This window comes from Pan troglodytes, chromosome 3 (genome assembly GCF_028858775.2).
Source record: "Pan troglodytes isolate AG18354 chromosome 3, NHGRI_mPanTro3-v2.0_pri, whole genome shotgun sequence".
NCBI lineage: Eukaryota > Metazoa > Chordata > Mammalia > Primates > Hominidae > Pan > Pan troglodytes.
In genome coordinates, this window is record NC_072401.2 from 77,316,558 (window position 1) to 77,344,551 (window position 27,994).

The window sequence follows — 27,994 nt, forward strand, 5'->3', positions numbered from 1 at the left end:
CCAGAACAGCCTGGGCTCTGTTCCAGCCCACCCTAGAAATAGGATGTCCTTCAATGCTTTGGCCCAGAATCTCATTGCCCCTGGGCATAAAGCCCAGGGTAGACTGTATTTCCAGGTCCCTCAGATGCAGTGCAAGAGGGGCATATGCCTCGGAGACTCTATGTTCCCCAAGCAGCTTTGTGAGCCTTGGGAGACCAGCTCAGGATGAAGCCTTGTCTTCTGTTATCCATTGCTGCCTATCTGTAAGTGATAAACCTGCTTCATGTAACTTGCATGTGGGTGTTCTGTCTCACTGTACTCAGGTAAACTGGTAATCAGTGCACAGTGAACCTGCTCCACTCCCACTTGTTTATATGGAAAAAACTTTCTTTGGTAATTTCTAGAAGTGTTCTTAAGATGAATGACCCCTAAGCAATAGGAATGGGATGAAGCCAAAAGTCACCTTCATCCTCCTCTTGTGTATTCATTTATTCAACAAATACATACTAAGCATGTACCATATGCCAGCAACTAGACATATAGTAGTGAACAAAGATGAAGTCTCTGCTCTCATGGAACATACTTTCCAGTGGGAGGAGATAGAGAATAAACAAAAACTCACAGGCAAGATACTTCCACGGGGTGATATAAGTGTTCTGGAGAATTAAAGTCTAGGAGAAGAGTAAGCCTTATAAATAGCCCTTTTGACCCCTGATCTCCCATTTATCTCACATCGTTCCAATTTTGAAACTCCAATAATTCTGCCTATGCTCCTCTTTTCATCCTACAATGTTTTTGTCGACAGGCCATAAATGAGAACTTTGACATTGCAATCTGGGGATGGTACTCTTAAATTTGCTGTGTCTTACACAAGTGGTACACACCCAAATTCAGATTAAAAACTTGGTGCTAAGTCATGAAGTAGATGGATGGGCAGGCACCAGGCACAAGTCACCAAAATGATTTTGCCTTAGCTTATTGGGTTAAATCCCGTGGTTATTCCAAAGTTTTTCATTTAAAGAAATTAAAATGTATTGGTTTCCTCCCTTTTTCTACCTTAACTTGGAAAAAAAGTTAATATACTTTGTGGTTTAGTATATCTTAACTTTTCATTCACACCCCTTCCCCACACTTGAATACCTGTCAGGTATAAGGCACTCATGTTTAGTGTGATTGCAAGATAAAAGGATTCTATGGAGTGAAATAGATACTTTAAAATGTAGCTGTATCTTGAATGGTGTGTACTAAGAAACAGTGGCTATGGTGTCAGTCATGTAGATTAAAAACAACAAAAAAGTGAGAGGGCTCTATTGCATACCAGGCATGCCTTGCACAGCGAATTTAATTCATGCTGGGTGATGGCTACTTCCTGGGATTAGTCTGTGCATGCATGGATGGAGAATTGCTTTTATTCTGCTTGGAACTCTAAGCAGGTAATTTTAATAAATGTAAAAGTCCCGTCCCCTGCATGTTGACCCACTAAATGTTGACAGTCTCCATGATATATTGATAAGTAGACAAACACATATGCAGAACAGTATGTATAGCAAGTTACCATGTATATAAAATGGGAGAAAAAATTTACACATAGCTGTTCCTTCTTTATCAATATTGCTAGGTGCTCAGGATATAGAAGTAAACAAAAGATGAAATCACTACCCTCAGGGAGCTTTTACACTACGGGTATAAAAAAATGGATTTATTTTAGATACTGAGTAGGGTGTGTAATTAGTGAGAACTAAATTGAGGAAATTCATTAAATTGGGCAAATGGGGAAAAGATAGTTTAGATTCAACGAAATGAAAGGTAATGATATAACTTTTATGAGTGTACAGGACTCAAACTAAGTGAATAGAGAAAACAACTCAAGCTCTCTTAACCACCACTAACAGCTAGTAACAGGGAGTTGGGGGTGGGATTCAATGGATTTCTCCCAAAATTCCAGGAGGAATTGAACAGCTAATCCTGAGGAGGGTAGGTGTGGACCCTAGTTGTGACATTCATGAGACACAGCTCTCAACTCCTAGCTTTGTGTCTCTACATTTAAATTTTTCAGAGAGAGAAATCATCACACTATGAATCACACCAAGACTAGCCTGAATGCTCAGGAGCTGGGCTCCCCCATTTCCTCATGCGACAGTAAGACCCGCTTCCTTCCAGTAAGGAAGCAAGGATAAGGCAAGATCTGTTGAGTCGCTTCTTTTAACAGCCTGAATCCTTTCATTTCCTGCCCCCTTTTTATTTTACCCAAAGCAGCCCAGAATTGCCCTCCTATTTGCCCATCCTCTTCCTGGTTCCCTGGCAGAGCCCGAGGTGGTTAAGGGCAGTGCTAGAGGTGGGGGCTCAAAGACTTGCAGACCCCGTGGGTCCTTTTGCTTTTTCCTGATACTCACCCTGCTGCCCCACGCCAATGACCGACACCAGTCCCTTCCAACAGTTACTGTCATGCATAACCAACACCACCAAAGAATTGTGCAGTCCTTGGAAAGTGTGGAGTGGCGAATTAGCCTTTCCTAAATTCTGGGAAGATATTTTTATGTAAGAGAAGTCACATAGTTTAGTGATTACCAGCTCAGGTGCTGAAGCCAAATAGCAGTGGGTTCAAACTCCAGCTCTGCCAATGACTCACTGTGTAATACTGGTGGGTTTTGTGACCTGTATATTTTGGTTTCCTCAGGTGTAAATCTGAGACAGTAATAACAATACATATGGGGTTGCACAGCAGAGTCACTCAAACTAGACAGCCTGTGGGACTCCACCAACTGCCAACTTGGTAACTGCTATGGTTTGGCTGTGTCCTCACCCAAATCTCATCTTGAATCATAGTTCACACAATTCCCACATGTCTTGGGAGGGACCTGGTGGGAGGTAATTGAATCATGGAAGCAGGTCTTTCCTGTGCTGTTCTCATGATAGTGAATAAGTTTCAAAAGATCTGATGGTTTCATAAAGGAGAGTTTCCCTGCACAAGTTTTCTGTCTTGCTGCCGCCATGTAAGAAGTGCCTTTTGCCTTCTGCCATGATTGTGAGGCCTCCCTAGCCACATGGAACTGTGAGTTCGTTAAACCTCTTTTTCATTATAAATTACCCAGTCTCAGGTATGTCTTTATCAGCTGCATGAAAACCGACTAATACAGTGACCTTGGCCAGTCATTTACTTTCTCTGTGTCCCAGGTGCCCTCTTCTGCAAATGGGATAAATTATCCAGGAAGATGCCTTGAAGGGCTGTTGGAAAGATAAATGAGTTAATATGTGTGTTATGGGTTGAATTGTGTCCCCCTCAAAACAAACTGGAGTCCTAACCTCCAAGACCTCAGAAGGTGACCTTATTTGAAAACAGGGTCTTCACAGAAGTAATCAACTTAAAATAAAGTTATTAGTGTGTGCCCTAATCCAGCATGACCAGTGCCCTTTTGAAAAGGAGAGATTTGGATACAGACATACAAAGGGAAAATGCCATGTGAAGGCAAAGGCAGAGACTAGGGTGTTGCATCTACAAGCCAAGGAATACCAAAGATTGCCAGCAAACCCCCAGAAGCTGGGAGAGGGGTGTGGAACAGAGTCTCCTTCATAGCTTCAGAAGAAACCAAAACTGCTGACACCTAGATCTTGGATGCCTGGCCTCCAGAACTGTGGAAAAATACAATTTCTGTTGTTGAAGCCACCCAGTCTGTGGTACTTTGTTATGGTGAACCTAGGACTTTAATACAGTATACAAAGCACTTAGGATAGTTTGGAGGGACTATTACTGTTATTATTATTATTGGACAGAATCTCTCTATGTTGCCCAGGCTGGATTGCAATGGCACAATCTCAGCTCACTGCAACCTCTGCCTCCTGGGTTCAAGCGACTGTCCTGCCTCAGCCTCCTGAATAGCTGGGACTACATGTGTGAGCCACCATAACTGGTTAATTTATTTTTATTTATTATTATTATTATTATTATTTTTTGAGATGGAGTTTTGCTCTTGTTGCCCAGGCTGGAGTGCAGTGGTGTGATCTCAACTCACTGCAACTTCTGCCTCCCAGGTTCAAGCAATTCTTGTGCCTCAACCTCCCGAGTAGCTGGGATTACAGGCGCTTGCCACAAAGCCCAGCTAATTTTGTATTTTTAGTAGAGACAGGGTTTCGCCATGTTGGCCAGGCTGGTCTTGAACTCTTGACCTCAAGTGATCCGCCCACCTCAGGCTCCTAAAGTGCTGGGATTACAGGCGTGAGCCACCACAACCGGCTATGGAAGGACTATTATGCAGAGCTTTAAATGAGTTACTATAGGGACCCGGCAGTAAGTGATCAATGACTGTCAATCACTATTTTTGGAACAAAGGACTCAGTGGTTCAGGATGACAGTATCCTTATCACAGATACTTCCATAGAAGGAGGAATCCATCAACAAAGGCAAAACTTGGTTTCTTTTTTAGGGTGGTTGCTTATTTCACTTGAACGTATGAGGCAAGGTCAAGGTCTGCCTGCCGCTCTGCTCAGTGTTTAGTGAGAAACCCTCGACTTCAGATTGTGGGGCAGCCAGGAAGACAGCAGGCTGGGGTAGGAGATTAGGGTGTGAACAGACCTTGTCCCTGCAACTCTGTGCCAGGCTACACTACCAGAACTCAGAACGCAGAATTTCAAAGCTGCTGAGGAGAACAGGCTGTGAAACACCCACTACCCCAAAATGACGGGAGCCCTCATTTTTAGGAGCGTGGAGGCATGGATGGGTGCACCCACTCCTTGCTGGTGCCCAGTTGGGCTCAACTTTGTCCTTCTTCTTGATGTTGTGCTTGAAACTGCCATCCTCTCCTGAGCATGCAAAACGACTCAAAATCCTGAGTGCTGTTTTTCTTTTTTGGCTGTTGTTTTCAAGAAAGAGCAATCTAGCTGATGCTCTCTATTTTATCCTCAGTTAACACACTGTGATTACAGCCTGACTCCCCCACCACGTCCTGTAAAAACGAAGGGTGGGTATGTGAAAATTGCCTCTGGTGTTTTTAGCACTAAGGAAAAAACTATTCATTTGTTCTCCGCAGGCATGCTGATATCTTATAAAATCCTCCTGGGCCACAGATTGTGAGGTCACTCTAGGCGAGAACAGGACAGCCTCTTCCATCAAACTCCCTTTGGCATTCACTTGACTGGTCCACTTCAGTTCATTGTTTAAGAATAATAATGATGCAATAATCATGCATCCTTCTGCAGCTTATCTGAGGAGAGGAGATGGGGTGAAAAGTATATATTTTTTTCAAACAGGAAGCTCTTTTTGGTAAAATATATCAGCCCCTTATATTCTGTTGGTATAAGACATCTCCCCAGAATGCCCTGGGTGAGCTCAAATGTCTGTGCAGCTTGTCCTGAGGGCTCCACAAGGTTCTGTACTAACCTGTTTTTCAATTCTGCACCATCCAACACAGTAGCCACTGGCTGCATGTGGCTACTAAGCACTTGAGACATGGCTTGTCCAAATTGAGATGTGCTATAACTGTACAATACTCACCAGATCTCAAAGATTTAGTGCGGAAAAAGAATGCAAAAGATCTTATTCACAGGTGTCTTTACTGACTACATGGTGAAATAATAGTATATTTGATATGTAGGTTAAATATTACTGAAGTATTACTTAACCTATTTTTAAAATTTCACCTTTTCTCTTTACCTTTTTATAAAATAATTGTTTTCCATTAAAAGTTTACTCCAGCTTTCCAGAAATTGATAAGCAACCTTTCCTTCAGATCTTTTTTCTCTCCTTGATAGCTTTTTATGCTTGGTTCCAATGACTTCGCAATCTGGTACCAAATGTTAGAATATGTATTTGAGTCTCTGCCTTGGTCGATCTATTCATCTTTAAAACAGAGGGCTGGATGTGACAGGACTCCAGAGGCTCCTCCTGGCTCTAGCATTTTATGATTCTGTTTTAAAATTTGAGACCTGAAAAGGAGAAAACTCTAGATTAATTTCTGAAAGTCTTGACATTTGAGGGGTGATAAGGTTTTCCAAAGATAAAATCTTTTTAATGGATCCTCTTCCTGCTGAGCTGGAAGCCTGGAATCAGTCCGGCGAGTCGTAGGGCAAGGAGGGGCAATGCTGCCTCCTACTGGGCTAAAGGGGAGCAGCAGGTCTAGAGGGGAAGTGTCCCCGTGCAGCCACTAAGTGCTGGCCAAATCTGAGACAGTGAGGGCAATAACGGCTCTGGCAGCAGATGCAAAGTGTTAGTGTGGGGGACCCCAACAACTCCTTTAGTGGGCTTGCTCGGTCTGCCCCACATCTCTTGCCAAAAGTTCAACATTTGATTCAAATAGGAGCTGACTGTCCCCTTCTGGTCATAGCAATTGCTCTGAGTGTCTGTCATCTGGGCAGGTGAAGCTGCGAGGATGTGAACACAGGATCTGTGCTCTCAGGATTCAGCCTCAAGGAGACAGCAGGCCTGTGAGAAGGTGCCTGACAAGCCAGGAGGAGGAGACTCAGGAGGAGGGGCTGGGTGTGTTGGAACAGGCCTGTGGTCCAAGCTGCTCTTGGGGGAGGCTGAGGTGGGAGGATCGCTTGAGTCTAGGACTTGGAGGTTGTAGTGAGCTGTGATTGCACCATTGCACTCCGGCCTGGAGACCCTGTCTCAAAGACAGAGAGGGAGAGAGAGAGAGAGAGAGAGAGGGAAAGAGAGAGAGAGAGAGAGAGAGAGAGAGAGAGAGAGAAGACAGACAGAGAGGAGAGAGAGGGGAGTGTTTGTTAGCTTAGGCTAGTCCAAATTGAGTTTTTTCCCCGTTTGACCAAGAGTCCTGACCAGTACACTCTATAAAGCATTCGTTGTTGTTGTTGTTGTTGTTTTAAGATGGGGTTCTTCTAGAGTCGCCCAGGCTGGGGTGCAGTGGTGCGATCATAGCTCACAGTAGTCTCAACCTTTGAGGCTCAAGTAATCATCTGCCTCAGCCTCCTGAGTAGCTGAGAGTACAGGCATGCACCACCACACATGGCTAATTTTTGTATTTTTTTGTAGAAACGGGGTCCCACTATGTTGCCTAGGCTGATCTTGAACTCCTGGGCTCAAGCAAACCTTCTGCCTCAGCCTTGAACAGTACTGGGATTACAAGGATGAGCCACCACTCCAGGCCTATAACACATTCTTTAGAGGAAGATGAGATGACTTTCTGAATAAACATAACAATAGATTAGGAATGTCCATAGAAGAGACGTGTACCCTTTTCTCTTGATATGCAGTATATTTAAGAGATAGGGAAACTGCTGGACACAGGAAGCCACAGACCAGTGCCAGACATATGTGAAGAAGCCCAAATGAGTTTGCTCACTCCTATTACTCCCATTCCCAGACTTCCCTACCTTATCACCCCCCTGTTCTCCCAAACTTATCAAGGTGATTCTGTCCTCTGCGTTTGGCCTCTCATCTCATCCTCCCAGCATACAACACACTAGACAAACACATACATCCACACTGTACAAATAACACACCCCACTGCTTGGTAGCAAGGAATACACTTACCTGTGTTACTTCGAGTAAAAGTAGGGGACAGTTTGCTAGCATATTTGTGGGACTAAGGAAAACAGGAATCTCAAGCTTGTTGCCAGGCCTCCTGGGAATCGAGGGAAAGCCACATAACAGCCAAAGAAAAGTAAGACCCACAGAAAAGCAGAGCATCAGAGAGCCCGGAATAAATCATCCCATGCAGAAGGTCATTCAGTGTCCAGTTAAATGTCCTGGACACTGATAATCTTGTTGCTGGCCCTCTCTCCTGTCTCCCTGCTTATACCAGAAGCTGGAATTTGTTGATCTTCAAGAGGTATAGCATTATGGGGCCTACCTCCTTTTTGCCTTTATCTTGAACCTGCTCTAAACATCTCCCTCGTGCTCTATTTAACGTATATTTGGACTTCTGCCTCCTCACAACTTCTGCTTACTCTAATTTAATAATTTCTGCTTTCTCTTGACCTTTCATTATTCTTTTGAATCTTGCCTGCCTTTTCTCTGTTTTTTTTTCTTTCTCTCTTGCTAACGAAGATGGATTCTCTCCCTCTATCTCTTCTTCGTATTCCTGAGAATTTCCCCATATTTTCATTTTATATCATATTTTTATTTCATCTTCATTTTCTATTCCAGAGAAAGATAATTTGATGCCTTTATCATCATTATTTGTGTATAACAGAGATTTCTTACCAGGCTATCTCACAGGCTATTGGGCAATTCTAAATTGGCTGCCTTTGGGTTGGGTGTCCACCTCTGGTTCAGTTAGTTATAGCCTGGGGTGGGATCACATGGTGCAGGGCATGGCTGTTTACGCTTATGGAGCAGAAGCTTGGTGAAGTGCTTTGAGTATAACCCCTTGTGAGGGGTCAATGAGGGTTGTAGATTTCAAGGCTTTTTCTGTCCCACATACATACTACCTCCAACTCCCACCTGCAATGCCATTCTCTTGTCCATTGCTCATCTTCTTGCTCATGTGGTCCAAGATTGCATTTTGTAGGTTGCTGCTTGCCTTACTTGATAGTCTTGCTTTTCTCTTTAACGGAGAGTGAAAGATGAGTTTGGGAAGAGCTGGTATGATTTTGCTTCTTTAATCAAAAAAGACCTTGAGAAACAAGGAAATGTTTTCTGGTGATGTATAACAACACACACCTCTCTTAATGGCCTCAGTGGTAAATTCAATATACCGTGACTCCTCCCTTGAGAATAATGTTTTGGGGAATGAGAAGTGGGGTGAGGTGGAAGGAATTTGGAATGTAACCTCAGGCATCTGTCCAAATACTATCCTTTTCTAGTCACTACTGCCGGTTCTCCAACTGTCCAGGCCTCACACCCCCGGAGAGCACCAGCTCTGGGGCCATAAGTGTCCTTTAGGATTATTATTCAGCCCTTTAGGTCAAACCTAAGATCTTTTTCCCACCTATGCAGTCTCAATCTTCTATTCTCTTTAAATAGCTGCCAGTGATTGTGCTATTCGGAGGTTTCTTCTCAGAATGTAATTGCTCTCTGCATACTTAAATGCCCTGGTTTCTATTGTCTCTGAATGAAATAACTTCAGATAATTCTGAGTCTGGATGATCAGACTGATGAAATCTGAGGAGAACTGAAATTGGGAAAAAATATCTTATATTTCCTCTCCTGGTGGCATCCTCATGTTTCAGAAATGTAGACAACTAAACTCTTCTGCAGAGTTCCAGAGTCTGTCTCCTGCATGTCAATGATTACTCTTAGTCTGTGTAAACACCAGGCTCTGATTTCTAGTAAAATCTAGAGTTTCCACAGACATAAATTCTTATTGTGTACCAGGCACTGCTATGGGAATGATAGGTTCATGATGATTGAGACAGATGTATTTGTTAAGGTAATCCTAGAACTTGTAACAAACAAACTAAAGAATGTGTAATGGCTCAGATGTGATAGAAGTTTGTTTTTCCTCACATAAAGTTCACAACGGGCATTGCTGATGAGTGGATGCCTCACCCAAGTAATATGTGAGGACCCAGATTTCTTTCGCCTGTGGCTCTCATGTCTTCAGCATGTGGCTTCCAAAGTCCCTGTAGAGCACAGAGGGCTGCCTGTGGCGGGACTTTATCAGCAAGACCAGGAAGGGTGCACATCACTTCCACGCCAATGGCATTGGCTAATGCATGTCACGTGGCCTAACTGCAAAGGAAGCTGGGAGACAAGGTTAGGTGTGTGCCCAGGCAGAAGGGGAAATGGGTTTGATGCATATGTGGCAGTTTCTGTGAAAGTAAACAAGATGCCACTTTTCCCAGAAGCATTCATCTGTGATTTTGAGGAGTGGAGGATACTTCAGAGTAAGACAGCCTGAGACTGGCCCATTAGGAGGACTCAGTGAGCCAACAGACATCCTGGCTTTTAATCTTATTTGCCAAGATGGTTACCAAGCAAACAGCAACTAATGATTTGGCTTCCACAGATTGCCTAAAGAGAAATAACACATTGCCTAAGAGCAGCAGAACTCTAGTTCAGCCTTCAGGAAGCACATTGGGGATGGGGACCAGGTGTCCACAACTTTAGCTCATCTCCTGGCCCAGATGATAACCATGGCTGATATATATATATACACACACACATATATAATTTGTATATATATAATTTACATATATAATTTATTATATATAATTATATATAAAATATATAATTATATATGTGTGTATATATACATATATACACATATGTTTACACATATATACACATAAATTCCAACTTATATTTTAAGTTCAGGGATACATGTGCAGGATGTGCAGGTTTGTTACATAGGTAAACGTGTGCCATGGTGATTTGCTGCACAGATCATACCATCACCTAGGTATTAAGCCCAGTATCCATTAGCTATTCTTCCTTATCCTCTCCCTCCTCTCACTCCTACCCTCCAACAGGCCCCAATGTGTGTTGTTCCCCTCATGTGTCCATGTATTCTCATCATTTAGCTCCCACTTACAAGTGAAAACATGTGGTATTTGGTTTTCTGTTACTACATGAGTTTGTTGAGGATAATGGCCTCCAGCTCCATCCATTTTCCTGCAAAGGACATGATCTGATTCCTTTTTATGGCTGCATAGTATTCCATGGTGTATATGTACCACATTTTCTTTATCTAGTCTATCATTGATGGGCATTTAGGTTGATTCCATGTCTTTGCTGTTGTGAATAGTGCTGCATTGAATATATGTGTGCATCTGTCTTTGCAATAGAATGATTTATATTCCTTTGGGTATATACCCAGTAATGGGATTGCTAGGCTGAATGGTAGTTCTGTTTTTAGATATCTGAGGAATCACCACACTCTCTTCCACAATGATTGAATTAATTTACACTCCCATCAACAGCACATAAGTGTTTCTGTTTCTCCACAACCTCACCACCATCTATTATTTTTTGACTTTTTAATAATAGCCATTCTCACTGGTGTGAGATGGTGTATCATTGTGATTTTGATTTGCATATCTCTAATGATCAGTGATGTTGAGCTTTTTTTCATGTTTGTTGCCTGCATGTATCTATGTCTTCTTTTGGGAAGTGTCTGTTCATGTCCTTTGCCCACGTTTTAATGGGGTTGTTTTTTTGTTGTAAATTTGTTTAAGTCCCTTATAGATGCTAGATATTAGACCTTTGTCAGATGCATAGATTGCAACATTTTTTTCCCATTCTGTGGGTTGCCTGTTCACTCTGTTGATAGTTTCTTTTGCTGTGCAGAAGCTCTTTAGTTTAATTAGATTCCATTTGTCAATTTTTGTTTTGTTTCAGTTGCTTTTCCTGTCTTTGTCATGAAATCTTTGCCCGTGCCTATGTCCTAAATGTTGTTGCCTAGGTTTTCTTGCAGGGTTTTTATAGTTTTGGGTTTTACATTTAAATCTTTAATCCATCTTGAGTTGATTTTTGTATATGGTGTAAGGAAGGGGTCCAGTTTCAATTTTCTGCATATGGCTAGCCAGTTCTTCAAGCACCATTTATTAAATAGGGAATCCTTTTCCCATTGCTTGTTTTTGTCAGGTTTGTTGAAGATCAGATGGTTGTAGGTGTGTCATCTTCTTTCTGGGTTCTCTATTCTGTTCCATTGGTGTATGTGTCTGTTTTTGTACCAGTACCACGCTGTTTTGGTTACTGTAGCCCTGTAGTATAGTATAAAGTTGGGTAGCATGATGCCTCCAGCTTTGTTCTTTTTGCTTAGGATTGCCTTGGCTATTCAGGCTCTATTTTGGTTCCATATAAATTTTAAGATAGTTTTCTCTAATTCTGTGAAGAATGTCAGTGGTAATTTTATGGGAATAGCATTGAATCTATAAATTGCTTTGGGCAGTATGGTCATTTTCACCATATTGATTCTTCTGATCCATGAACATGGAATGTTTTTCCATTTGTTTGTGTCATCTCTGATTTCTCTGAGCAGTGGTTTGTAGTTCTCCTTGAAGAGGTCCTTCACTTCTCTTGTTAGCTGTATTCCTAGGTATTTTATTCTTTTTGTGGCAGTCATGAATGGGAGTTCATATGTGATTCGGCTCTCAGCTTGTATGGCTGATATTTCTAGATCTCTTCTTATGTTCTATGTGCTAATCTAAGGATCTTATATATACAAAGAGAATAGAGGATTGAGACTCTATAGATTGGAGAGAAAATCTTAGGTTTGCGCTAAAGGGCTAAATAAAAAATCTGACTGAGTCCTGTGGCCCCAGTCACGCTTGCTGTTGACTCCAGAGCTGGCATTCTTAATCTTGTGCTGCATTTCCTTGTTAAATGAGTGAATCAGTTATAAAACAAGGGACATTGTACTTTCTGCACTGCTCTTTTATGAATTTAGTTAGGATGAAGGCTGATATCATAAGCTTCATTGTTCCATGATCACTGATAATGCTGAATTTTAGAGTGTGCAAAGGAGAAAAACAGATTCCCTCTTAGCACTGGAAAGGCTTTCCCCTTCTAGTGAGGCAGGAACTTCCCTCAAGTATCTCCTTCTGTGATAAACTCCACGGTCAATCTTCCAAGCTCTGGTTCCTTCAAAGACTTCTTACTTACCTTAATAAAAAGTCTAGTTTGAAACTCAAAGTTATAGGTGGAATCTGCCTTCTATTCCTGGGGCCTAGACTTAATGTTCGAAGGGAAAAAAGAGATCAAAATAAAGACAAAATAAAAAACCCTGAATTCTCAACAAGGGAAAATACTTTGATACAAACAACAACATCAACAAAAAAACTGGTTGGGTGTGGTGGCTCACACCTGTAATTCCAGCACTTTGGGAGGCTGAGGCGGGAGGATCACCTGAGGTCGGGAGTTCGAGACCAGCCTGACCAACATGGAGAAACCCTGTCTCTACTAAACATACAAAATTAGTCGGGCGTGGTGGCACATGCCTGTAATCCCAACTACTCCGGAGGCTGAGGCAGGAAAATTGCTTGCACCCAAGAGGTGGAGGTTGCAGAGAGCCCAGATCGTGCATTTGCACTTCAGCCTGGGCAACAAGAGCAAAACTTCATCTGAAAACAAAACAAAACAAAACCTATGCTACCATTTTGCGATTTCAAGAAAAGTGTCAATTTTCTTAGTTTCTAATGGGAAGCATGAAAAGTCAATTATTAGACTGTTTTCTACTGGTTAGCAAGCTTTGACTATGTGTAGGCCTGATACCAGATTCTGGGTGTAAAAAGATGCCAATGATGTAGGCTAAACAGAGAAAGGCAGATGAATTACCAAACATGTTAAAGGCTAAAGCAAATGTGTAATGAAGATGTAGTGGGGCCCCAGAAGACAGAGCAACTAATTCTATCAGGGTGGTAGTTAAATAATATGGTAAAAACTAAAAAACAGAACCATGTTAAATAATAATAACATCACCGGGTATTTGTTTTTATTGTTTCTTGAACTTAATGTTTATGCCGCCAATATTTCACTGTGAAAGGTATGTTAAGATGTTCACTTTTCCTGACATTCAGAGTATCTTTGTAGTCCTTGGCATGTATTCAAGATGATGAATTGGGTAGGGGACTAGAGGATGAATGGATATGGGAGACTTGGTGTGTGATGGCTAACAGGCCACAAATAGAAGTCTATTTCCTTTGTCTAGTTTGTGATAAGGAAGACCAGAACCAAGGCAGTGGCAGGGTGGAGGGATTGGGACGGCATTGGAGCCAGGAGACATTTTTTAATCCCAGGGCTTGGCGAGTGGGCATGAGCGGTTGTGAATGTCTTCACAGTTTCTACCCTGGGAGACCCCATTAAGTGTGCTTGAGAAGACAGGAAATGAAATGGGTTAGAGGAGGATGATGGTGGGTTCTGTTTGGGCGACTATAGGGTATCTAAGGTGACACAATAAATAAATAATTGGAAATGCAAATCTAGAGCTTGGATAAAAGATCAGGGTTGGACAGAGAGCTCTGGGTGCTGTCACCCAGAGTTTTGTGCATAGTATGTGGGTGTCAGTGAAAGTCCTGAGACTGGGTGAGGTCCCCTTGGGCAGGTGTGCAAAGTAGGGGAGAAAAGGAACTCTAACATAAAGGGTGCAGGTAGAGAAGGGGGAACCAGGCAGTGAAACTAACAGAGGTGTTGCAGGGTCTGGATAGAAACTAAGAGAGTACAGAAATAGTTAACATTTTATTGAGTGTTTACTATATGCCTGCTACTGTGCTAAATACTTTTTCATGCATCGTATGATTTGATGCTCATGACAATGAAATTGTCATGAATTGTTATGAAATTGATATTAGGCTCTTTGTATGGATACGGAAATAGAAGTTTAGAGAGAGTAAGTAACTCAGCAAAGGTCATGTTGTTAGCTTATAGCAGACTCAGGACTTGGACCCAGATTTGTTGTACTTCAGAGTCTTTGTTCTCACCCCAAGTTAGCTTGCTTTCTTGGCATCTGAGAAACCAAATAAAGATGGAGTTTAAGAAGTAAGGGGGTGGGTGTTGGAGGCCCTGGTTGGGGAACAGATTTGCCTGTCCAATTCTGTCTTGTTCAAGTTAATATCAACAAGAATGTGCAGACCCCTGGCTCAGGGTGGTTGAGTGAGAGGATACAGACCCCTAATGTGAAAAGATCCCAAGAGACATCTCAGTTTGGGAAGGAACTTGAGGGCAATAGAATCCCTGAATATTCAAGCACAAAAAGAGACTGGAGACAGGTGGAAGGTTAAATACACCACAGCCTCTGACAGTTGAACAGTTGAAACCTAATGATTTCCAGATTCTACCATTTGAATGCATCATAACCACAGCCAAATCTTCCAATAGCTGTGAATTTAGATTTCTCTTTTTATTAATTTCCTATTTCAGAAAGACCATAGTCCACATCCAGTTCTCAACATAAAAGTGTTAAAAGGTATAAAACATCAACTCCGTTAAACACCCTGAAATTTAAACTTTCTGAAATGATTCTTTAGCTCTAGGTCAATAATAACAATTAATAATTATTGAATCTTTATTTTGTACTAGGAACCACTTTTAGCACTTTATATGTATAATCATTTTTAAGACACATTAACCCTAAAAAACAAGAGTGATTTTCAGGTCCGTTATATGAAGCCCTTGGATCTTCAGAATTAAGGTTATGTGCACTGAGTATTCTGCAAGCTTAGGAATCCTCATTTGATGGGTTAATGTTGATCTAAGCATATTTAGGGAAGAATTGTCCATAACAATCATAATCTACACGCATCAGAAGACTGAGTTTTGTTCTCGGTTCTTTCATGGACCTTGGACTTGAGCCAATTCACAGATTTCTTTGTCTTAAAATTCTTAACAATTTTTTTTATTTTTCAAATGTTATTGTAAAACATGCTTTTTATACTAGAGTATATGAAGCATTTCTGTACAATGTAAAGAATAATAGTACAATATATGGTATTGCGTTATTGTATTATCCACCACCAGGGTGACAGAGTGAGATCTTGTTTCAAAAACAAATACAAAAACAAGAACATTGCATCAAACCCCAAATCTGCATTAAATTGAGAAGCCCATCACAGCCTGCTGCCTGGAAACCAGAATATTCAGTGTGCTCATTTCTCATGGCTGCTGTTACAAATTGCCACAAATTTAATGACTTAAAACAATACAGGTCTGAAGTCTAAAATCAAGGTGTCAGTGGGGCTCTGTCCTTTCCAGAGGCTTCAGGAAAGAATCTGTTTCCTTGCCTTTCTCAGCCTGTGGAAGCTGCTAGCATTCTGTGGCTCATAGCACCTTCTTTGCATCATTCCTACTTTTTGCTTCTGTCATCACATTTCCTACTACTCACTCTGATTCCTCTGTTTTACTCTTACAAGGACCCTTGTTATTACATTGGGCCTCCCTGGAGAATCCAGGACAATCTGCCTGTCTCAGGATCCTTAATTCAGTCACATCTGCAAGGTCCTGTGGACCATATTCACAGGTTCCAAGCAGTAGGATGTGGACATCTCTGGTGGTGGGTGGGGGTGGGGGCTGTTTTTCTGCCTACCACCCTTATCAAACTGCCCATTTCCTCAGGCCTGGCAGATAAGGGGCTGATCCCATGTGTGGCTGCCCCAAGCTTCATGTATAAGTCTGCCTGTCAGCTACAGGAAAGAAGACCAGAGAATGAATTAAAATTCATACAGCAGCCCAACAAGGGCTTCCTCTACCCTTGATTTATAAAAAGTTATTCATATGAAGGTATGAAAATGGCACTTTTAGCTGTGCATTAAATAATTTTATTAAACATAATAAAAATGATGTGCAACGGAAGCTCTCCTGGAAAATGTCAGCATATTTGTGGAGTAAAGTTTATGCATGAAAAAAGCTCCTCTTGCTTCAGGGTTTCTTTTTTCTCCTGTATTTCACTGCTAGGGCTGCCATAGCAAATACTACAGAATGGTGGCTTAAACAATGGCAATTTATTTTCTCACACTTCTGGAGGCTGGAAGTCTAAGATCGAGGTATCAGCAGGGTTGGTTCCTTCCGAAGCCTCTTTCCTCAGCTTGTGCATGGCCACAATTCTTGCTGCTTTGTCCTCACATGGCCTCTGTGCACACACACCTATGGTATCTGTTTATCTTACAAGGACACCAGTCCTGTCGGATTAGGGCCCTACACTAAAGATCATTTTAACAGAATCACCTTTTTAAAGACCTCATCTCCAAATATGGTTACATTCTGAGGTCTTGGGGGTTAGGGTTTTAATGTATAAATTTTGGTGGGGTTAGGGAGGACACAGTTTAGCCCATCACACTCTTTCTAACCCCAGCTCCCACCGATTCCTTAATAATCTTTTTCAGCAGGTTCCTATTTTAACTAGGTGTAGACATTAGGTAAACCCAGGGAATGTTGTCATATTAAGAGTCAAGGTTTACTAATCTGAGTAATGAATGCATATCTATTTCCTTCCTTCCTTCCTTCCTCTTCTCTCTCTTTCTTTCCTTCCTTCCTTCCTTCTTTCTTTCTCTTTCTTTCTTCTTTCTCTTTTCTTTCTTTCTTTCTTTCTTTCTTTCTTTCTTTCTTTCTTTCTTTCATCTTTCCTTCTTTCCCTCTTTCTTTCTTTCTCTCTCTCTTTCTTTCTTTCTTTCTTTCTTTCTTTCTTTCTTTCTTTCTTTCTTTCTTTCTTTCTTTCTTTCTTTCTTTCTTTCTTTCTTTCTTTCTTTCTTTCTTTCTCAGACTTTAAGTTCCAGGGTACATGGTTTGATACATAGGTATACATTTGCCATGTTGGTTTGCTGCCCCCATCAACTCATCACTTATATTAGGTATTTCTCCTAATGCTATCCTTCCCCTAGCCCCCCACTCCTCAACAGGCCCCGGTGTGTGATGTTCCCCGCCCTGTGACCAAGTGATCTCATTGTTCAATTCCCACCTATGAGTGAGAACATGTGGTGTTTGGTTTTCTGTCCTTGTGATAGTTTGCTCAGAATGATAGTTTCCAGCTTCATCCACATCCCTGCAAAAAACATGAACTCATCCTTTTTTATGGCTGCATAGTATTCCATGGTGTATATGTGCCACATTTTCTTAATCCAATTTATCATTGATGGACATTTGGGTTGGTTCCAAGTCTTTGCTATTGTGAATAGTGCCACAATAAACATACGTGTGCATGTGTCTTTATAGTAGCATGATTTATAATCCTTTGGGTATATACCCAGTAATGGGATTGCTGGGTCAAATGGTAATTCTAGTTCTAGATCCCTGAGGAATTGCCACACTGTCTTCCACAATGGTTGAACTAGTTTACACTCCCACCAAAAGTGTAAAAGCATTCCTATGTCTCCACATCCTCTCCAGCATCTGTTGTTTCCTGACTTTTTAATGATTGCCATTCTAACTGGCATGAGATGGTATCTCATTGTGGTTTTGATTTGCATTTCTCTGATAGCCAGTGATGATAAGCATTTTTTCATGTGTCTGTTGGCCACATAGATGTCTTCTTTTGAGAAGTGTCTGTTCATGTCCTTTGCTCATGTTTTGATGGAGTTGTTTGATTTTTTTCTTGTAAATTTGTTTGAGTTCTTTGTAGATTCTGGATATCAGCCCTTTGTAAGATGGGTGGATTGCAAAATTTTTTTTCCCATTCCGTAGGTTGCCTGTTCATGCTGATAATAGTTTCTTTTGCTGTGCAGAAGCTCTTTAGTTTAATTAGATCCCATTTGTCAATTTTGGCTTTTGTTGCCGTTACTTTTGGTGTTTTAATCATGAAGTCCTTGCCCATGCCTATTTCCTGAATGGTATTGCCTAGGTTTTCTTTTAGGGTTTTTATGGTTTTAGGTCTAACATTTATATGTTTAATCTATCTTGAATTAATTTTTGTATAAGGTGTAAGGAAGGGATCCAGTTTCAGCTTTCTACATATGGCTAGCCTGTTTCCCCAGCACCATTTATTAAACAGGGAATCCTTTCCCCATTGCTTGTTTTTGTCAGGTTTGTCAAAGATCAGATGGTTGTAGATGTGTGGTGTTATTTCTGAGGCCTCTGTTCTGTTCCATTGGTCTATATATCTGTTTTGGTACTAATACCATGCTGTTTTGGTTACTATAGCCTTATAGTATAGTTTGAAGTCAGGTGGCGTGATGCTTCCAGCTTTGTTCTTTTTGCTTAGGATTGTCTTGGCACTGCAGGCTCTTTTTTGGTTCCATATGAACTTTAAAGTAGTTTTTTCCAATTCTGTGAAGAAAGTCATTGGTAGCTTGATGAGGATGGCATTGAATCTGTAAATTACTTTGGACAGTATGGCCATTTTCATGATATTGATTCTTCCTATCCATGAACGTGGAATATTCTTCCATTTGTTTGTGTCCTCTTTTACTTCTTTGAGCAGTGGTTTATAGTTCTCATTGAAGAGGTCCCTCACATCCCTTGTAAGTTGGATTCCTAGGTATTTTATCCTCTTTGTAGCATTTGTGAATGGGGATTCACTCATGATTTGGCTCTCTCTTTGTCTGTTAACAGCATATAAGAATGCCTGAGACTTTGCTGAAGTTGCTTATCAGCTTAAGGAGATTTTGGGCTGAGATGATGGGGTTTTCTAAATATACAGTCATGTCATCTGCAAACAGGGACAATTTGACTTCCTCTTTTCCTAATTGAATACCTTTTATTTCTTTCTCTTGCCTGATCACCCTGGCCAGAACTTCCAAACACTATGTTGAATAGGAGTGGTGAGAGAGGGCATCCCTGTCTTGTGCCAGTTTTCAAAGGGAATGCTTCCAGTTTTTGCCTATTAAGTATAATATTGGCTATGGGTTTGCCATAAATAGCTCTTATTAGTTTGAGATACGTTGCATCAATACCTAGTCTTTAGCATGAAGCGTTGTTGAATTTTGTCGAAGGCCTTTTCTGCATCTATTGAGATAATCATGTGGTTTTTGTCACAGTTCTGTTTATATGATGGATTACGTTTATTGATTTGCATATGTTGAACCAGGTTGCATCCCAGGGATGAAGCCAATTTGATCGTGGTGGATAAGCTTTTTGATGTGCTGCTGGATTTGGTTTGCCAGTATTTTAGTGAGGATTTTTGCATCAATGTTCATCAAGGATATTGGTCTAAAATTCCCTTTTTTTGTTGTGTCTCTGCCAGGCTTTGGTATCAGGATGATGCTGGCCTCATAAAATGAGTTAGGGAGGATTCCCTCTTTTTCTATTCATTGGAATAGTTTCAGAAGGAATGGTACCACCTCCTCTTTGTACTTCTGATAGAATTCATCTGTGAATCCATCTGGTCCTGGACTTTTTTTGGTTGGTAAGCTATTAATTATTGCTTCAATTTCAGAGCCTGTTACTGGTCTATTCAGAGATTCAGCTTCCTAGTTTAGTCTTGGGAGGGTGTATGTGTCCAGGAATTTATCCATTTCTTCTGGATTTTCTAGTTTATTTGCGTAGAGGTGTTTATAGTATTTGCTGATGGTAGTTTGTATTTCTGTGTGATCGGTGGTGATATCTCCTTTATCATTTTTTATTGTGTCTATTTGATTCTTCTCTCTTTTCTTCTTTATCAGTTTTACTAGCAGTCTATCAATTTTGTTGATATTTTCAAAAAAACCAGCTCCTGGGTTCATTGATTTTTTTGAAGGGTTTTTTGTCTCTATTTCTTTCAGTTCTGCTCTGATTTTAGTTATTTCTTGCCTTCTGCTAGCTTTTGAATTTGTTTGCTCTTGTTTCTCTAGTTCTTTTAATTGTGATGTTTGGGTGTCAATTTTAGATCTTCCCTGCTTTCTCTTGTGGTCATTTAGTGCTATAAATTTCCCTCTACACACTGCTTTAAATGTGTCCTAGAGATTCTGGTATGTTGTGTCTTTGTTCTCGTTGGTTTCAAAGAACATGTTTATTTCTGCCTTCATTTCGTCATTTACCCAGTAGTCATTCAGGAGCAAGTTGTTAAGTTTCCATGTAGTTGTGCGTTTTGAGTGAGTTTCTTAATCCTGAGTTCTAATTTGATTGCAATGTAGTCTGAGAGACTGTTGTGATTTCTTTTCTTTTACATTTGCTGAGGAGTGCTTTACTTCCAACTATGTGGTCAATTTTGGAATAAGTGTGATGTGGTGCTGAGAAGAATGTATATTCTGTTGATTTGGGGTGGAGTTCTGTAGATGTCTATTATGTCTGCTTGTTGCAGAGCTGTGTTCAGGTCCTGGATATTCTTGTTAACCTTCTGTCTCATTGATCTGTCTAATATTGACAGTGGGGCATTAAAGTCTTCCATTATTATTGTGTGGGAGTCTAAGTCTCTTTGTAGGTCTCTAAGGACTTGCTTTATGAATCTGGGTGCTCCTGTATTGGGTGCATATATATTTAGGATAGTTGGCTCTTCTTTTAAATTGATCCCTTTACCATTATGTAATGGCCTTCTTTGTCTCTTTTGATCTTTGTTGGTTTAAAGTCTGTTTTTCAGAGACTAGGATTGCAACCCCTGCTTTTTTTTTTTGCTTTCCATTTGCTTGGTAGATCTTCCTCTATCCCTTTATTTTGAGCCTATATGTGTCTTTTCACGTGAGATGGGTCTCCTGAATACAGCACACTGATGGGTCTTGAATCTTTATCCAATTTGCCAGTCTATGTCTTTTAATTGAGACATTTAGCCCGTTTACATTTAAGGTTAATATTATTATATGTGAATTTGATCCTGTCATTATGATGTTCACTGGTTATTTTACCTGTTAATTGATGCAGTTTCTTTTCTTTTCTTCTCTTTTTTTTTTTTTTTTTTTTTTTGAGGGAGTCTCACTCTGTTGCCCAGGCTGGAGTGCAGTGGCTTGATTTTGGCTCACTGCAAGTTCCGCCTCCCAGGTTCATGCCATTCTCCTGCCTCAGCCTCCTGAGTAGCTGGGACTACAGGCACCTGCCACCACACCCCACTGATTTTTTGTATTTTTAGTAGAGATGGGGTTTCATCGTGTTAGCCTGCATTGTCTCAATCTCCTGACCTTATGATCCACCTGCCTCAGCCTCCCAAAGTGCCGGGATTACAGGCATGAGCCACTGCGCCTGGCCGATGCAGTTTCTTAATAGCGGTGATGGTCTTTACAATTTTGCCTGTTTTTGCAGTAGCTGGTACTGGTTGTTTCTTTCCATGTTTAGTGCTTCCTTCAGGAGCTCTTGTAAGGCAGGCCTGCTGGTGACAAAATCTCTCAGCATTTGCTTCTCTGTAAAGGATTTTTTTCTCCTTCACTTATAAAGCTTAGTTTGGCTAAATATGAAATTCTGGGTTAAAAATTCTTTTCTTTAAGAATGTTGAATATTGGCCCCCACTCTCTTCTGGCTTGTAGGGTTTCTGCTGAGAGATCTGCTGTTAGTCTGAAGAGCTTCCCTTTGTGAGTAACTCGGCCTTTCTCTCTGGCTGCCCTTAACACTTTTTCCTTAATTTCAACCTTGGTGAATCTGACAATTATGTGTCTTGTGGTTGCTCTTCTTGAGGAGTATCTTTGTGGTGTTCTCTGTATTTCCTGAATTTGAATGTTGGCCTGCCTTGCTAGGTTGGGGAAGTTCTCCTGGATAATATAAAATAAAACACTCCTGAAGAGTGTTTTCCAACTTGGTTCCATTCTCCCCATCATTTTCAGGTACACCAATCAAACGTAGATTTGGTCTTTTCACACAGTCCCATATTTCTTGGAGGCTTTGTTCATTTCTTTTTACTCTTTTTTCTCTAATCTTGTTTTCTCGCTTTATTTCATTAATTTGATCTTCAATCACTGATACACTTTCTTCCACTTGACTGAATCAGCTATTGAAGCTTGTGCATGCATCACGAAGTTCTCGTGCCACAGTTTTCAGCTCCATCAGGTCATTTAAGGTCTTCTCTACACTGGTTATTCTAGTTAGTCATTCTTCTAACCTTTTTCAAGGTTTTTAGCTCCCTCGTGATGGGTTCAAACATCCTCCTCTAGCTCAGAGAAGTTTGTTATTACTGACCTTCTGAAGTCTTTTTCTATCAACTTGTGAAAGTCATTCTCCATCCAGGTTTGTTCCATTGCTGGTGAGGAGCTATGATCCTTTGGAGGAGAAGATTTTTAGAATTTTCAGCTTTTCTGCTCTGGTTTCTCCCCATCTTTGTGGTTTTATCTGCCTTTGGTCTTTGATTTTGGTGACCTACAGATGGGGTTTTGGTGTAGATGACCTTTTTCTTGTTGTTGATGCTATTCCTTTCTGTTTGTTAGTTTTCCTTCTAACAGTCAGGTCCCTCAGCTGCAGGTCTGTTGGAGTTTGCTGGAGTTCCACTGCAGACGCTGTTTGCCTGGTCATCACCAGCGGAGGCTGCAGAACAGCAAATATTGCAGAATAGCAAATATTGCTGCCTGATCCTTCCTCCAGAAGCTTCATCCCAGAGGGGCAGCCACCTATATGAGGTGTCTGTCGGCCCCTACTGGGAGGTGTCTCCCAGTTAGGCTACATGGTGGTCAGAGACCCACTTGAGGCGGCAGTCTGTCTGTTCTCAGAGCTCAAACGCCAAGCTGGGAAAACCACTGCTCTCTTCAGAGCTGTCAGACAGGGATGTTTAAGTCTGCACAAGTTTCTGCTGCTTTTTGTTCAGCTATGCCCTGCCCACAGAGGTGGAGTCTACAGGCAGTAGGCCTTGTTGAGCTGCGGTTGGCACTGCCTAGTTTGAGCTTCCCAGCCACTTTGTTTACCTACTCAAGCCTCAGCAATGGCGGATGCCCCTCCCCCAGCCAGGCTGTCATCTCACAGATCGATCTCAGACTGCTGTGCTAGCAGTGAGCAAGGCTCCATGGGCTTGGCAGCCACCGAGCCAGGCATGGGAGAGAATCACCTTGTCTGCTGGTTGCTAAGACCTTGGGAAACACACAGTATTTGAGCAGGAGTGTCCCGTTTTTCCAGGTAGTCTGTCACGGCTTCCCTTGGCTAGGAAAGGGAAATCCCCCAACCCCTTTTGCCTCCTGGGTGAGGTGACGCCCTGCCCTTCTTTGGCTCATCCTTTGTGGGCTGCACCCACTGTCCAACCAGTCCCAATGAGATGAACCAGGTACCTCAGTTGGAAATGCGGAAATCACCCATCTTCTGCATAGATCATGCTGGGAGCTGCAGACCGGAGCTGTTCCTATTTGGCCATCTTGGAACTTACTTTCTTTCTTTCATCGTTCCTTCTTTTCTTTTCTTTTTTGTTTTTTCAAGGTCTCTCTCTGTCACCCAGTCTGGAGTACAGTGGTGCAATCATAGCTCACTGCAACCTCAAACTCCTGAGCTCAAGGGGTCCTCCTGCCTCAGACTTCTGAGTAGCTGAGACTACAGGTGCATACCACCATGCCTGGATATTTTATTTTATTTTATTTTATTTTAGAGATAGGGCCTCACTTTTTTGCCCAGGCTTGTCTGGAACTCCAGCCTGGGCTCAAGCAATCCTCCTGCCTCAGCCTCCTAAAGTGCTGGGATTACATGCTCTATACATATTTTCTACCAAAAAAAAAAAAAAAATAGAGTGCACTAAAACACCTGGGGTAGTGAAACAAAAAATAACATAAATTGTCTTAGCTAACACTGAACAAATATCGATTATGTGCTGGCACATTATCTGATTTAATTCTCTTAACTCCTCCTTGAGACAGGTCTATTGTGCAGATGAGGAAACTGAAGCCCTGTTGCAAGGTGATGGCTCTGTTGAATTCTAGAGACTGCAAAGATGAAGAAACTAAGAAACTGTGGCACAAATTATTAACTATACTGCCCAAGGTCATACACTGGAAATGGGTGGTGAAGGTAGGACATGAAACCAAACTTACAACCTCCAAACTCTAATCACTGTTTTTAGAATACTACGAGCACCTGAAAATGCAGTCTCAAGTCAATGACCAAAATATTACAGATGCAGGATTGTTGATCAGAGGATGTCTTGGTTAATAGAATGCCAGAGACTAGATCCATTAGTTATGAGATAGATGCAGAATCCAGAATGAATCTGAAAGACTCTATACCCTTCCTACTCAGTGTGGACTGTGGCTTGGCAGCCCCAGCAGCACCATGAGCTGGTCAGAGCTGCAGGAGGTTGTGACGTGCCCTAGACCCTCTGAATCAGAATCTGCATTTTGACAAGATTCTCAGGTGAGGGGGTCTTGCCAATTTCAAATCCTTCAATTTCTCATAGGTTATGTATTTTTATAAGGAGTCCTGGCTGGGCTCAGTGACTCATACCTGTAGTAGCACTGGGCACATGAAAAGCACTTAATAACAATTATACCCTGTATTACAGGACTGAAGCTGTGGTCATTTCAACTTGTTTTCTAGAGGGGTCTATTTTTGTTTGTTTTTAGTTTCTGTTGAAATTGAACAGTCAACCCTCAATTTTGCTCAGGCCAGTGAGCCTGTATAAATGGTTCTCAATGTAGACATCCTTGTCAGGCTGCTGAGCCAGAGCTTTGCTCCCAGTGGAGCTGGTGCATGTCCCAGGGCTCAAGGAAGGGAGCTGAGGCTTTGATGATTGCCTACATCCATTTCTCTGTCTCTGTGAATAGACAAAAAACAATTGTTCTTTTAGTAACATTCTATTTGGAGCTCCTGAGATGGCACAGGAGGGTGGTTGGTATTCTGAATTGAGCCTGATGTTAATAGAGGAACTGGCATTTGGAAGAGTCGTACACAGAGAGAAAAAAAGTACCAAAATGAAATCAGCTCAGAGGAGGTGCTCAGAGGGGTAAAATGTCACATTGGTGGAAGCAGACCCCTCTAAGCACCAACTTTCCTTTTTGAAGCATATTTGATGAAAATCTTTTTAAAACTTTATCACATCCTTTCCAGATTCTTTAAATAGAGAATATGAAACACAACTTAGTGTTAGGACAGGGAGGCCTGATAGAAATAATCAGACTCAATCCCTTCATTTCACAAATGAGGAATCTGTGACCCAGAAAACTTGGATGGGGGGCGGGTCACACAAAGCCACATAACCCACTTATGGAAGAACAAGGTCTTCAAATAAATTTTTGGATAGTTCTTTCTATTCCATCACACCATATTTTTTTTCTTTTTAAAGTCTATTTTCTTGTCTAATACCATCTTTTCTAAAAAAGAAAATTATGGCTGAGGAAATGCATGCAGACTTTTTCACTTGGGTGCAAATCTAATTTTCCAGGAGGTCAGCAGGAGGGCACTAAGGATGAAGACAAGCTGTCAGATGAAGACAAGCTGTCATTCAAACACAGTGACAGAAGGAGCAGTGCCTCCTTCTGCTCAAGTGTGTCTCTACTTTTCTGCACGTTGCTTCCAGACAAAAGCTTGAGTTTCCTAGACTTTATCTCAAGGTGTACAACACCCTTCCTCCCACTTCAGTCCCATGCTGGTGGCTGCTCCTGCTACCTCTTTTGCGTGGAGCAGAGTTCTGCTCAAGATTCGTCCTCCCAAGGTCAACTTCTTGTTTCTTGTTTTCCTAACAAACAGGAGGCCAAGTGTGGAAAGTACTTGTGTTAAGGTTGCATTTCCCACCAGAGAAGGAACATGGCTAAATAGCATTAATTCCATTTGATTCTTTCTTTACAGAAATCCATTTGGTCTTTTACAGATTTGAGAAGTTAAAAACTGTTTCCCTGCATCACTTTTCCGAAACTAACAGAGACTTCAAGCATGGTTTAAGGGCAGAGATGGCGCTGCGTGTTTGATTGTTAAAGTGAAAATGCAGACTGTGAGGAAAATCAAGACTCCCAGAGCATTTAAAATGAAATGGTATTTTTCATTTCCATATGAGAAAATATACGGATTTATTAAAAAATTATTTGTAAAAATCCTAATAATGAGATGTCATGGATATTTTATTTTGTTTTATTATATATATTTTTTAAATTAAAAAAAACGTAGGTAGAGGCACGTCTTGCTATGTTGCTCAGGCTGGTTTTGAACTCCTGGGCTCAAGTGATCTTCCTGCCTTGGCCTCTCAAAGTGCTGGGATTACAGGCCTGAGCCACTGCACCCAACCTGCCATGGCTATTTTAGAGATTATTAATTACTCTGTCAGTACTACTAATTTCTACTCCTTTATTTCATATGGCTTTAAATATAGTCTAGAAAAGACAAAAAATGAGAAGGATCATTGCTTCTGCCCATTTAGTCTCTTTCTTAGAATCTACTTATTTATTTACTTAGTTTTCTATTTAGGTGCAAAATTGAAGTGCACATTGAAGCATACAAAATATAAGTATATATAGCTCAATACATTTTTATGTATGTATATACTCATGTAGCTACCATCTAGATCAAGATAAAAAAGTCTGTAGCACCTGAGAAAGCTCCCTCACTCTCCTTCCCTGTCCATCCCTGGCCTTTGCCAGAATTAACCACTATTCTGATTTTTAGCATAATCCCTTAGCTTTTTCTCTTTGTGGACTTCCTACCAATAGAATCACACAGTATTTCTCTTTTGTGTTTAGCTTCTTTCACTGCACATGTCTATGAGATTCATTCATGTCGTTGCTTCTATCAGTAGACTTTAAAAATTTGTAGATAGCATTCCATTATCAGAGTATATCAGAATTTATCCAGTTTCTAGTTCATGGGTATCCAGATTGTTTTCAGTATTGACTTATACATAAAACTGTTAAGAATATGTATGTTGGCCAGGTGTAGTGGCTCATGCCTGTAATCCCAGCACTTTGGAAGACCAAGGTGGGTGGATCACTTGAGGTCAGGAGTTCGAGACCAGCCTGACTGAACCTCATCTCTACTAAAAATACAAAAATTAGCCAGGCGTGATGGTGCACACTTGTAATCCCAGCTACTTGGGAGGCTGAGGCAGGAGAATCACTGCAGGAGAATCACTTGAATCCTGAAGGTGAAGGTTGCAGTGAGCCCAGAATGCACTACTGCACTCCAACCTGGGTGATGGAGTGAGACTGTGTCTCAAAAACAAAAACAAAAGCACCCCAACCCACCCGACCCAAAAAAAACAGAAAACCAAAAAACTTTGGCATATGTCTTTTAATTGGCAGAAGCACTAATTTCTCTTTAGTGTATGCCCAGAAGTGGAATTGATGGATCATAAGATATGTTTAATTTTAGTGGTTATTGTCAAACTGTTTTCTAAAATGGCTGAACTCTCAGCAATAATGTACATAAAAGAGCTACAGTTGCTCTCTATCCTGACCAATACTTTGTAGCTCAGTCTTTTTAATTTTACCCATTCTGGTGGCTGTGTGGTGGTATCTCACTGTGGTTTGAACTTGCATTTCCCTGGTCAAAGATGATGTTGACCAACTTTTCATATGCTTATAGGCCAATTGGATACTTTGTAACGTGAAGTTCCTAACCTTTGCCCATTTTAATTTTTGTTGTCTTTTTCTTATTGATTTGTAGAAGTTCTTTATGTCTTCTTTTTTAAAAATTTAATTTTGTTTAAAAATTATTATTTATTTGTCATTGAGACATAATAGATGTACATATTTTCAGAGTACCTGTGATAATTTAATACATCTGTATAATTTGCAAAGATCAAATCAGTGTAATTGGGATAGCCATCATCTTAAATATTTGTCATTTTTTATACTAGGAATATTCAAATTATTCTCTTTCAGCTATTTCGAAATATGCAATAGATTATTGTAAACTACAGTCACCCTAATCACCCTGTTGATCTATTAAACACTGTCTTAAATATAT

The 27,994-nt window shown here is 41.0% G+C and overlaps 1 long non-coding RNA gene across 1 annotated transcript; it reads left to right on the forward strand.

Moving 5' to 3' along the window:
- The first annotated feature begins 54 nt into the window (after window positions 1-54).
- LOC107974322 (uncharacterized) lies at window positions 55-27,993 on the forward strand. The gene is made up of 3 exons (XR_001716995.2): window positions 55-242; window positions 23,962-24,112; window positions 25,908-27,993. It is a non-coding gene; the product is annotated as an uncharacterized LOC107974322 (long non-coding RNA).
- Window position 27,994: the final 1 nt, after the last annotated feature.